Source organism: Myodes glareolus, chromosome 13, assembly GCF_982192425.1.
Source record: "Myodes glareolus chromosome 13, mMyoGla1.1, whole genome shotgun sequence".
Lineage (NCBI taxonomy): Eukaryota > Metazoa > Chordata > Mammalia > Rodentia > Cricetidae > Myodes > Myodes glareolus.
Window position 1 is genome coordinate 50,344,832 of NC_142038.1, and position 13,163 is coordinate 50,357,994.

Here is a 13,163-nt window from a genome sequence, read left to right on the forward strand (position 1 = left end):
CACTCCAAAACGGAGGGAAAGGAGGATAGCGAGGAAATACTGGACCAAAACAAGACCAAAACCAGCCTGGAAAACTCCAAACTGTGCATCTCCATGTCTGTTGCAAGGAGGGGCTGCTTGTTCATCCTGGCCACCTGGCTAGCTTAGCCCCAAAATAACCACACACAAACTGTATTAATTAAATCACGGCTTGGCCCATTAGCTCTAGCTTCTTATTGGCTAATTCTTACATCTTATTTAACCCATTTCTATTAATCTGTGTATTGCTATGTGGCAGTGGCTTACCGGGTAAGTTTCAGCAGCATGTCTTACCCTGGCAGCGAATCCATGGCATCTCCCGACTATGCTTTCTTCCTCCCAGAATTCAGTTCTATCTTCTCCACCTACCTAAGTTCTGCCCTATCAGGCCAAGGCAGTTTCTTTATTCATTAACCAATATAAGCAACACACAGAAGGGATTCCCACATCACATGTCTGATGTCAAAACACTCTTCACATCTCCAATTCATTTTAGTTTTGTTGACAACATACTTCCTTCTCTTGGGCTGGTTCTACTCCCTATTAGCAGCTTTCATGGCAAGTATCCCAGGACCCTGGCATCTCTAACATCTTGGGATCTCTGAGAAAATCCGGGCTTCTCCTTCAAAGTTTCAAACAGTGGCCTCTCTGGGTCTCAATTCAAGTACACCCCTGATACATGCCTGGCTTCAGCAGCTTTCCTTAGTCACAGAGGAAGTTTCCCTTGTCCTTGACTCTAAAGCTAGAACCACATGGTCAAAGCTGCAAATTTCTGCTACTTGTTGGAACTAGAACATGGCCTCCTTGTTCAATTACATATTTGTCAGCTTTCTGTTTTCCATGGTTTCCTTCATTGCCTAAGCTTAATTGTCCTGAAATTGGATCTGCAGAGCAGGATAGCCTTGAACTCAGAGATCTTTCAATTACATCTCCACCATCATCACCAGCTTGCTATCTATCTATCTATCTATCTATCTATCTATCTATCTATCTATCTATCTATGTCATGTGTGTGTAATGCTTACCTTCCACTGCCTAGGCTTGGTTATTCTAGAACATGATAGAACATGATCTGTGGACCAGGCTGGCTTTATACTCAGAGATCCTCAAGTCTCAGCCTCCCCAGTGATGGGATTAAAGGTATGTACCACCACACCTGTATCTAAGCTTTTCTTTAATTTCTTTTCACAAGCTGGAAATTTAGCTGGGTGAGATCTTACCCTGAGGTATATTAGTTTTTTAAATAAGTTGCATAAACACAATACCCCAAACAGGAGTAGAAATATATACATAGTATAACAAAATTAACTTTAAATTTATATTAATAAGCCAGAATCCATACCAATGTAAAGTATTTTGAGATTAATATTTTTATTTAAAAGTATATTCAATAATCTAGCCTCTTATACTACCATTTCTATATGCTTTGCCCCTTTTCACATTGAAAAGTGATCTTTGAGTTTAACTCTGTTATTTAGCTTTTTACTGACTATGTCCAATAACAATTTGTTAACCCTTCTTAAATGATGAGAGACATCCATACCAATCTTTTGGGAATGTGGATGTTGCTCTCTACACTATTTCCTGTTGTTTGCCAGTGCTGTTATCTTTGGGGCATGTTGGAGCCTGCTTCAACAAAGTCAGCTAGGGTACCTGGAGGGGGGTGTGAGGTTGCCAAGATGGCAGATTACAAGAAATTGAGACAGAAAACACAGGATAGATTCAGAAGGTCTGTTGGTAAATCCTAACCAGCCCTGAGTTTACTTCAGAACTTGCTTTTATACAGATTACAGGCAGAAGGCAGAACAAAGAAGCTTAGAGTCAGGTAACCACCTCCCTGCACTGTCCTTGGGAGAAAGGCAAGCAGGCTTATTATCTATCATGTGAGTCCTGCTAGTAGCAATCAGTTTCTTTTTCTATCTGGACGTGCTTTTGGCTGGCATTCGCCAGCCTGTGTTTTAGTAGATAATGTGTTCTTCCTATGGGCAAAAATGTTCTTTTCTGTGGGCTTAATGAGAACATTTTCACAGCCTACAAGAATATTGGAGAAGGAAGAGCAGGCAGCATAAGTAAATATTACTTTTGTTATACCAGCTGTGCATATAATTGTCATAGTCTGTGGGATCTTAGATGATTCTTAAAGAGAATGAAACTAATGTAGCTGCTTGCTCTTCCAGAAGCATCCCCAGATTCCTGACTGCATGACTTCCCTCCATGAAGGTACAAACCATTAGGCCCTAAGACTGGGTAACAGAGAGACAATCACAGGAAGGAAGAAACCAGAAAGAACCATGAAAAGGAATCCCTGTGGTTGGAAGTAACTCCCATGAAGGCATGAGCTTCTGGCTTTAAGACCCAGTAGCAGAAATTCATAGCAGTTTACTATGAGTTACATAAGGGAATAAATAGCCAAGATAATAGTGAGAAGAACAGAACAGAAATGTGAAAAGCTAGTTAACCAGGCTTACTCTACCATCAAATGAAATTGATACTTCAGAAAAAGAGAGGTCAAATTCCTCTATTATTTGACAAACAAATTGACAAAATGCAAAGACTAATAAGAGGAATTAATAAAATGAATGGAGCTGTGCAGGGGTGGTGTACACCTCTAATCCCAGCATTTGGGAAGCAGAGACAGAAGGATCTCTGTAAATTCCAGGACAGCCTGGTCTAAAAAGTGAGTTCCAGGACAGCCAGGACTGTTACACATAGGAAACTATGTCTCGAAAAACAAAAAGCACCAAAAAAAAAAATAGAAAGTAAAAGAAAGTAAGGGATGAGAACAATACTGGAGGAAGATGGGACAGAATGTGTTGCTTGGTACAACAAAAGCTATTTAGGCTCAAGAAGGAACCTAAAGTTCATTTTCCATTGGCCACAGCAGTGGTCACTGAGTCCTCACTAGAGCGGGCAGACCCCCTCAGAGGTACTTGGGCTCTTACACAAAAGAATTAAAGACATTGCCTCAGACAGGATGAAAGGTAAACAGTCAACTAACAACTTGGCAGAAAGATGGAGAAACAACCCATCCAGCAAGGGCTTGGAGGTAGCTTATAAAGGCCCAGTCCAGTGCTTTAAGAATACCAAGATCTCTCTCACAGTAACTGCCAGTTAAGCCTATACTACACAACCTGCAACATTCATGTGAGCGCTGAAATAGAATCCAGACCATTTACAAGCACACAGTTGCAGTAAATAGACAAGACTTTGTACAAAGAGGACATAAGGATGCATCTTATATAACCTACTTATGGGAAAAGAGAGCTAATACAGTAATATTAACTGCAGAAGAAATGAAGATTGTCAAAGAGATTCTGGAAAATCACCCCATATTTGAACATCTGAAACTTTAGACATAGCCAGAGAGGAAACCTACCTTTTATTAAATTCGTTAACAGCTGCATCAAGGCAGGCTTTCCCTATACTTGATCTAACTCTATTCAAGGCAGAAGGACAATGGAAAACTACAAGTGGAACAATTGAACTGGCTATAAAGCTTGCTATACTTAACTTACCATAACATTCAAACACCACATTCATCACCACTGCTCCCTGGCATGAGGAAAATCATAATTAAAGGGTGCCCCTCCATACTTGAAAATGGAACTGATAACAACTCTGGCTAATTGTCAAACCATTAGAGAAAGTATCTGATGTGGTATTTTCCTCAATATGCTGTGATTACCACTGATAAATAAAGGAACTGCTTAGGGCCTATAGCAGAGATATAGAGGAACAGAGCTAGGTGGAGAAAACTAAGCTGAATGCTGGGAGAAAGGAGGCAGAGGCAGAGAGAAGAAATGGAGCCGCCAGAGAAAGACTCTGGGAACTTTACCTGGTAAGCCACAGCCATGTGGCGATATACAGATTAATAGAAATGGGTTAAATTAATATAAAAGTTAGCCAATAAGAAGCTAGAGCTAGTGGGCCAAGCAGTGATTTTAATTAATACAGTTTCTGTGTGTTTTTTTTGGTTCTGGGCAGCCCCGTCCTACAACAGGTATCAACTCCTTCAAGGAGACTAGTAAACTGGAGAAAGATGTGGTAGTCTCCCTCTAGAGGAATGTAATGTTCTGAAGCGTGGAGCAGAGTCACTAACATTTTTCCTTACTCAGACAGCTCTTGTCAACCCCTGTTAGTCTCATTTTCTTTCCTTCTGACTTTTTCATCAAGAGCAGCAGCCTCCTTGTTCCCGTAACCTTTCTTCTCTACAAAGCCGTTCTGGATCCAAGGAGGCCTGTAGCCAAGAGACTTGCTAGACAAGTTTGGATCCCCAATGTTCCACCTGCTCTGCTGCTAAAACTCCAAACACCCTCACCATGCTCTCTATAGAGAGACTTTCAGATCATGCAAGGACCAGCCTGGACACCAAAGCACCTTCTCTCTGGCTTCCAGGACAATCTGTCATTGTTAGGCCTTGGGTTATGGAAGTTCTCTTGCTGAGTTCCCCCAGTTTACCCCTACTTCTGGGTTTAGGGCTTTTTGTTTGTTTCTAGGAGACAGAGTTTATTTCCAGACAGGGCTTCTTTATTAACCAATGGCACTGGCGGGGGTGGGGGGAATCCCATATCAGTAGACCTAAAGCCTTGAACTCACAGGGATCCAACTGCTTCTGCATCCCCAGTGCTGGGATTAAAGGTGTGTGCCACCGTGGCTGGCCTGGTAGAGGCTCTTTCAATAAAGCAAGTCATGTGGAACAAAGCACAGGCCCTGGTCCAGACAGAAGAGCAGCTTATTCATTTCTCCTCCTCTATGCTGACATTATGGGAAGACAGGAGAGAACTTCCCATGGCACTACATCCTGAGCCAGGAAAGGCACCATCCAATTCCACAGCATTTATTATGAGCTGCCATCTTCCATATGTTCAGCTATTTGGTGTATACTTAAATCTACTAGCCAAAAGTCAGTTTCTTTCATCCTTCCTATCTGTCTGTCTTCTTTGTTTCTGGGACAGAGTTTCTCTGTGCAGTCATGGCTGTCCTAGAACTTACTCTGTACATCAGGCTGGATTTGAACTCACAGAGATCTGCCTGCCTCTGCTTCCCGAGTGCTGGGATTAAAGGTGTGTGCCTTTAATTTTAATTTAAATTGTGCTAGCAATTCTTGGTTTGTTTGTTTTTTTCCAAAGACAGTTTCTTAAGCAGTTTATAGATTTTAATAAGAGAACTTCTGGTGCCTTTAATTCTGGGAAGAGCAACTTTGGCAGATAGAAACTCAACTTTTCTGTCCATACTTTTCCCTTTGGTATGCAGCCGTTCCTCCAAGGTTAAAACTTTTCATCTTGGAGGACAAGTTCTTAAGATATAAGATGCAAAATAGAAAACTGCTTAGAAGAGACATAGACCAGTTTGGAAGAATCAGAGAGAAGCTGAGCTGCCTGTAAGAAGCTCAGACCAGCTGAGGCACCTGGAAAGGACACTCTTCAATCTGTGGAGCTGCCTGCAGGCTGTGCACTGTGCTCCTGCAGGCTGTGCCCTGTGCTCCTGCAGGCTGTGCCCTGTGCTCCTGCAGGCTGTGCGCTGTGCTCCTGCAGGCTGTGCACTGTGTTCCAGGTTTTCTGCTTTTGTGAGCTGTCACCCATGCTGAGGTGGACTTTGGTGACGTAGATGTCTTTGAGTTGTTTTTGCTTCTGTAAGTAATCCCTCACCATATTTCTGTAAGGAACCCCAATGAAACTCTTTAATTCTGTCTCGATAGATGGCTCAGAGGTTAACAGCACTTGGTGCTTTTGCAGGGGACCTGGGTTTGATTTCCAGCACCCATATGGTGGCTCACAGGCATCCACAATTTCAGGAGATCTAACAGGCTTGCATGTGATACAATATCACCAACACAGGAAAAGCATTCATATGAACAAAGCAAAATAAATGTAAAAGCAATATTAAAACAAAACACAAACCTCAGTGCTAACCAAGTTGGATTTTGGTGATTTAGTACTTTGGATTGTCATTAGTTCCCTATCTGGTGTGGTAAATACTTGTCCCCCTGCCCCAGGAATAGTGTCATCCAATGTCCTTTCCTACTGAAAGTCACTAGATTTATACCTGAGTGCTTCCCAGTTTTCCCAGGCTTGAGGGGATCAGGTCAACTCCTCTGCTGCCCAGGTCTCAGTTCCGTCATTTCTACACTTTCCCTTCTCTTATGGCTGCAGGCACTTCAGGCAAACAAACACAGGTCCTTACAATTGCTTCTGTAGTAATTCCAGAGAGGCCCATGAAGACGCCTCCCCAGGATCATATGTTAGCAAAGTCTGCAAACAGGACAGCAGCTATGGCAATCTGATGCAGTCATTTTGTATTCATTGCCTTGTCTTCTATGGTCTGAGCTGGACCTTACATCACCAACCATACCAGCCCAGGGGAGCCCAAAGGCACATGAAGAGCTGCTACTCCAGCTGCTGGCTTGATAGCTCCATGTGAAAGTCTTAATTCCTTGTAAGGCAGTCTCTGGCTCTGACCTAGAGATCAAACTAAGTTTATGATGATAAAGATATCCAGTCATTTCATCAAAGGAGATGATATCTACTCCTTCCACCTCAAACCTATAGACACACCCAAGTACACCTACATCTCAGTCATTCTGGAAAATAATGAGCTACTCAGGCAAGGATTGCTCTGTGACTATAATACAGACTTGCCTAAATCCCATAGACAGTAACTCCAACCATGATCAGGATAGGAACTGTTAAGAGTGACATTTAGATGGGAAGTGGTAGCACAAGCCACCACTTTCATCTGAGCACTTGGGAGGCATAGAAGGACGGATCTCTGGGTTCAAGGGCAGCCTGGTCTACAGAGCTAGTTCCAGGACAGGCTTCAAAGCTACAGAGAAATCCCTGTCTCGAAAAAAAAAATTAAAGGAAAAAAATTGGCATTTAGTATACAACTGACAAAATTACCTTTTTCTTCTCATCAAGTCTTTCATCTCTTCCTGTTACCTTTACAATGAGGCCTTTTCTGCTGCTCAATCACTGCCTAGTGTCTGTGGCCCATCCAGAGTCATCTCAATTCTCACAACTTGCTGTTTATCTGCTCTGACTGAGGGAAGGAGAGATAGGGGTGCATTTCTCAGATATAGACAATTATAATTCTTCAACAGAAAGGAGGAGCACGATGTTATTGCCTGTCTTTACTCAGAAATTACGTGCTTCCTGCCGTTCCTGCTACAATAACTACTCTGTGGTTACTTTGTTTCAGTAAAACAAAGGACCCTGTAGTCACCTTGTTTCAATATCACTTGTTTCCGCAGAGCCCAATTCATAGCATGATGTCTGCCAAAGTGAAGCATCAGCAAAAATACATGCATACTGTTATGTATGAACTGAAGTTGGCCTTCTGGTCCGCATATTTGCATGAAGACAGACTTACAACCTATGAAGCTGCCCAAAAGCATATAACCACTTAGTCATATTTATTAACCAGTGATCACTGGAAGGTTGATTACCTAGAATTGGTGGCAGGGAGGTGAATTTGTTCAAGAAGGCCTGGGTTTTAATAGAGACGCTTTCTGGTGAGGGCTGAATAGGGCAGCATGGAGGGAAGTCAAAGGATAGCAAAGGCCGAGGGAATCATTCAGAGTAGCCCTGACTGCTTACCCTGATAAATGGAGCTTGAGTGTCATTACTAGGGCATGGTTTTTCCTTGTTGATGCAAACCAATGAAATACCATTATTAAAGCAGCAATGAAACCTGGCCCCGTTCTCTCTTCATTCCTAATTTTCACTCACTGCAGGCTGGCCTTCAACTCACAGAGGTCTACCTGCCTCTGCCTCTCAAGACCTATGATTAAAGGCGTGTGCCACCATGCCAGACTTTAAATAAATCTTAAACAACTACAACAAAAAAGCAAAACAGGGCTAGAGGGATGCATGATTCGGTGGGTAAGAGCACATACTACTCTTCAAGAGGATCCAGTTCAACTCCTAGCACCTGAAATGGAAAAATTAAAAATGCAGCAGGATCCCCGGCGGCAGCAGGCAGCAGAAATGCTACAGGTCCCCAAGCAGTAGCAGCGGTCCCTGAGAGCAGCCAGTCCCAGGCAGGGAAGGCTGCAGGTCCCCAAGCTGTGTCTGGTCCAGGACAGGGGGACACGTGGCGGTGGTGGTGGGCAACAGACAGAGACAGGGATAGGCCTGCCATGCAGAGGGAGGTTGGATATCTATTTAGTGGTTATGGAAGGGAGTGGAGAAGAGGAAGGAAGGAGACAGAGACACAGAGAGAGAGAGTGAGTGAGTGAGAGAGAGAGAGAGAGAGAGAGAGAGGAAGAGATGGAACCTGCCTCTGCAAGAGGGAGACAGAAAGGAGAGACAGTAAGGCTGTAAGCAGGAAGGAGCCCTGCCTGCCTCAGTGGATGGGAGGAGTGGACGTGGCTTGCCTCCTAAAGAGGCACAACAACCATTACATGTGGCTGTACACAACTGCCTGGAACTCTACTTCCCAGAGTTTGTGATGCCTCTGGCCTCTCCAAACACCTGCAGATGTTACACAGAAAAACACAGACTTAAAAATAATTTTGAAATGCAAAAATAAACCCATACTAGTCAGAATTCAAGCATATGATTAGTTTATCTTTAAGAAATAGCAGCTGGGCTTGGTACACACCTTTAATCCCAGCACTCAGGAGGCAGAGGCAGCCAGATCACTGTGAGTTTGAGGCCAGCCTGATCTACAAAGTGAGCTCCAGGACAGACAGAGATGTTACACAGAGAAACCCTACCTCAAAAAAACCAAGAAAAAACCCATAAGTAAATTAAATGTGGTAGTTTCTACACACATGGATTTATAGACTGAGCCAGATTTACTATAATTATGATAGTTCAAGTGTGAAAAAATGAGAGCTTGAATGGATGCAACGAGAGAGTAAGGACATAAAAACTCTAGTGATATTATGCAGATATAAAGATCAGGACTCTGTCTGAAAGACTGGGGGCACCTCAGCATTACTGCCCTCCCCTCCCTGGGAACCAGGAACCTGATGATCACCCACGCGTGCGCTGGAACCATGGGCACTTTCCATAGCTCTGCGGGTTTTCCCCGGACAAGACCTAGTTCCTGGAATTGGGGCAAAACGACCTGCAGATGTTCCTCCTTGCTCAACCAACCCAGCAACCGCCTGTCCTGTCATGGCATCGACCAATTGTAGTTAGTTGATCATTAATGAGCCAGTCACAATAGTTGACAAATGACTCCTGAACTCCCCCCTTTGCTTCTGCGGTTTTTTCCTTTAAAATTAGCTTGTAACAGCCACTCAGGGTCCTTCTCCTCCCGAGGCTGAGGGACCCTGATGCTGTTGGACTCAAAGTCCAAACATCAGGGAGGAGTTGGTCCAGACACCACTCACACAACCACAACTGATGCAAAAGCAAGAGGATTTTTATTCTGTCAGAACAGGGCCCTTCATGTTTGGAATATGAAGTACGTCCGATAGCTGTTACAGCTCATCTTTTAAAGTGAAAAGCTACGGACACAAACGGGGGGTGGGACCTGAAGGTTGTTTTCCAACTCATTGGGTTGGCTTATTCAAAGGCTTACTAGCAATGATTGGCTATTCCAGGGCAAGAGAATAGCTGTACGGTCAAGTGAGATATCAGAACATCTGTGGGCCATCCTGCCCTTGTTCCAGTGGCTAAATGAATACATCAGGAACTGAGTCAACATCTGTGGGTTGTCTTTGCCTCAATTCCCAGTATGGAGTTATGTTTGAAGATTATTCACAAGGACACAGGAGGATGAGCAGTCCAGCATGTGTGTGGGGGGGCGACTATCACATTTCCAAGAGAGAGAGTGTGTAAGGTTTTAGAAAAATGTCTTAGGGTTGAGGGGGCTTACAAATGCATTTAGAGTCTTTCAACACGCCAGTCAATCAATAAACTTCCTCTTGCTTTGGCATCAATTGCAGTGTGAGGGTGGTCTCTTGGTGTGACCCCTCCTCAGTAAGTGGGCTTTAGGGTCCAACATATCTTATTCAGAACAGCCAGAAAGATGCCAGGACACTCAACTCAATGCCCATCAAAATCCCAGCAAAATTCTTCCAGCATCATATTCTTAATCTGCTTGTCTCCCGCTCCAAATCCTGAGATTACAGGTATGAACCACCGCACCTCATGTCCTACACGGGTCTCAAGAGCAAACCTCTGCTTGTGTCATCCCTGCCATTCCCACAGTTAGTCTTCTTTTGAGTCCTCCATCTGCCTTATATGTAACTGGGTTCCCTGTCGGGGCCAGCCCCCGCAGAAATGCCTTTCTCCAGAGTAGAGGCGTGGGAATTTAGAAGTATAGTAAAGAATATGAAGATGCAAATGAAAACAATAAGATGGAGAAACATATTGGATAGTATCAGAAGGAAATTCCAGTGAGTACAGAAAATTTGCTGGCGTTTAATTTCCAACTGCTTCAAATACCCCTGACCCCAAAAGGTAGAAAAAAGGCAAGTGATTTCATTAACATACCAGTTGAAAGTTATGGGCTACAATCATAGTTGAACATTCTGTTGCTAGAACAAAGCAAGTGGCCAAGTCACCCTCAAGCCCTAGGCTTGTGCCTCAGACTCCTGTTCCAGACCAAACACTCTGTAGATAAACCACTCCCTGGGTGGAATCCCAAGTTATTTCCATAAAGGGAACTGGAACTTAGTTTGGGTGGGAACAAACTACTTCCCTATTCCAGGAGCAGGAGGTCCAGCAAATGGCCACACCTGTTGACAACAACCTTGAGGAAGCAGAACTCCAGTTCACAACTAGGTGGGAGCTTTGTCTGGGGTAAAAGCACAGTAACCTTGAAGGAATGAGAAACAAATTCCAAGTCTCTGACCTTTGGCCTTTTTGTGCCTCCACAGTTCCCAACGTGAAGGAAAATGCAGAGCAAGACTGACTCCCACCTGTGCAGTGTGGTGGCATTTACCCTGCAACCTGAAACCTAGCTATCAAAGCTAATCAAAGCAGCTTCTTTTTTTTTTTTGATGTATTATACTTCTTTTTTGTCTCATCAGAAGGCATCCAAGTTGATGGGTTAGTGAGCATCTCAGAGAACAAAACCTACTAATTTAATACTCTATGTGTTTCATGAGGGAAGCTCAGGAAAGGGCATGAGAGGAACCACCTCCGAATGCTCTCAGGTACTGTGTGGCTAAGACGCCTGGGAACTGCCTCCTGAAATCTGTTATGGAACATGAAAAACTAAGAACCACCAAAGTGACAAATTCCTAAAGTACACCACATTTTGTATTTCCTAAAGATGGGAGGTGCCACCCCATGACATTTATCGTTGAGGACATTGAATAAAATGTCATCTCTGACACCAGTTTGCAGAGACATTGCTGTAAAAACATAAAAGTAACCATGGATGGAGGTGAATGTCTGTAATCCAAGCACCTTGGAGGCTGGGGCAAGATAATTCATGTTTGGGGCCAGTTTGGGCTATATAACATAGCCCTGCTTAAAAAATATTTGTAGTTCTTACAATCCACAAGTTATAGTTATAAATCCTGTGTTTTATATCACATATTATTTTTATTTCAACCTTTTAAAAATGTTCTGCAGGGCTGGAGTATAAGCTCAGAGGCCTCTAAATTACCTATATAGTAAGCCTTGAATTACATTGTGGTTACCCTATAAATTTTAGACATTTTTTTACTACTTTTTAAATTCTGCAACCTAATGTTACTGCTATTAAGAGTGGAGAACGCCAGTGTTACACTGCTCATCTCTTTATAGGGAAATACAAAAGGAAAGATCAGATTTGCTTAGGGTGTATAATGCAGGTTCTGGATATGACAGATTGACTTGCCGAGCGCTGGTGTAGCATGCCTTTAATCCCAGCACTCGGGAGGCAGAGGCATGGTGATCTCTGTGAGTTCAAAGCCAGACTGGTCTATAAGAACTAGTTCCAGGATAGGCTCCAAAGCCACAGAGAAACCCTGTCTTGAAAAATAAAAAAAAATTTAAAAAAAGACTGACTTAAAATTCTGGCTTTATCATTCAATTGCTCTGAGACCAAAATTCACATATATAACCACTCTAAGCCTCATCTGCCAAATGGGAATATTAACAGTATTTACTTGAAACCGTGTAATAAGCACACTACTACTGGGGTACTTAATATTTAATAGCTATTATTACTATCCTAATGACAATTCCTAGTAGTGGATGGCAACTACGTACTTAAATTGAAACTACTTATCCATGCCAAACCATCAATCATGGGGCCTGTGCCATGGTTATTTGCCATCAAGCCTGGGATCCACATGGTAGAAGGAACCAAATCCTGTAAGTTGTCCTCTGACCTTCACGTGCATTCGATAAAGCTCCCCCCCACACACACACACAAATGAGGAAATGGTATCCAAACATTACAAAACCATGCCTACGAGAATATTATTTATTTTATAGGATATTGGGAGTGAGTTCAGGGCTTTGTGCATATTAAGCACATACTTCACCATTAAGATACACTCCCCAGACGCAAAGCACCAAACATACACAAGGATCCCTCCCACCCCTAGGAGTTCTTTCTCACTTTTCCTTAGACTGCAGATTGGCAAATCTAGGGTCACTCTGCAAAATGCCTGCATGTGCTAAACACACCAGAGTGAAGTTAAGGGCAGATGGCACAACTTGAACCCTGACTGAAAAGATAAAATGTAGTGGTGCACACCTTTAATACCAACACTAGCCAGGCAGATCTGTCCCTTTGAGGCTAGCCTGATCTACGCAGCAAGTTAGAGGTCAGCCAGGGCTACATGGTGAGACTCTATTAAACATGATATTGGACACATAAATACCATGTGTATTACAAACAGGTCGGCGGTATCACTTCTTCCGTTCGGCAAACATTTATCCTCATTCAAGTTATGCACCAGTTCTTTCCATTTCATTCGATAGTGAAATGGGGACAGAGAAATACTCAGTATAATAGCGTGCTGTGTAATGAGCAGCGCCTCCGGGCTATGGACCTCTCTGTCCACCTGTAGTCACTTGAACCCTTTCTGCTAAGATTCAGTTTATTTCTTCCAGCCTTCGGGCTGTAAATGCTCATTTGCAAATCAGTGTGAAAGGCTGTCTTTAATACTGGTAAATATTAAAAGCTCCTAATGTTAGGTTCATGCTTTGAACATTTAACAAATTTAAGGGTGCCCCTATCCAGGTGTG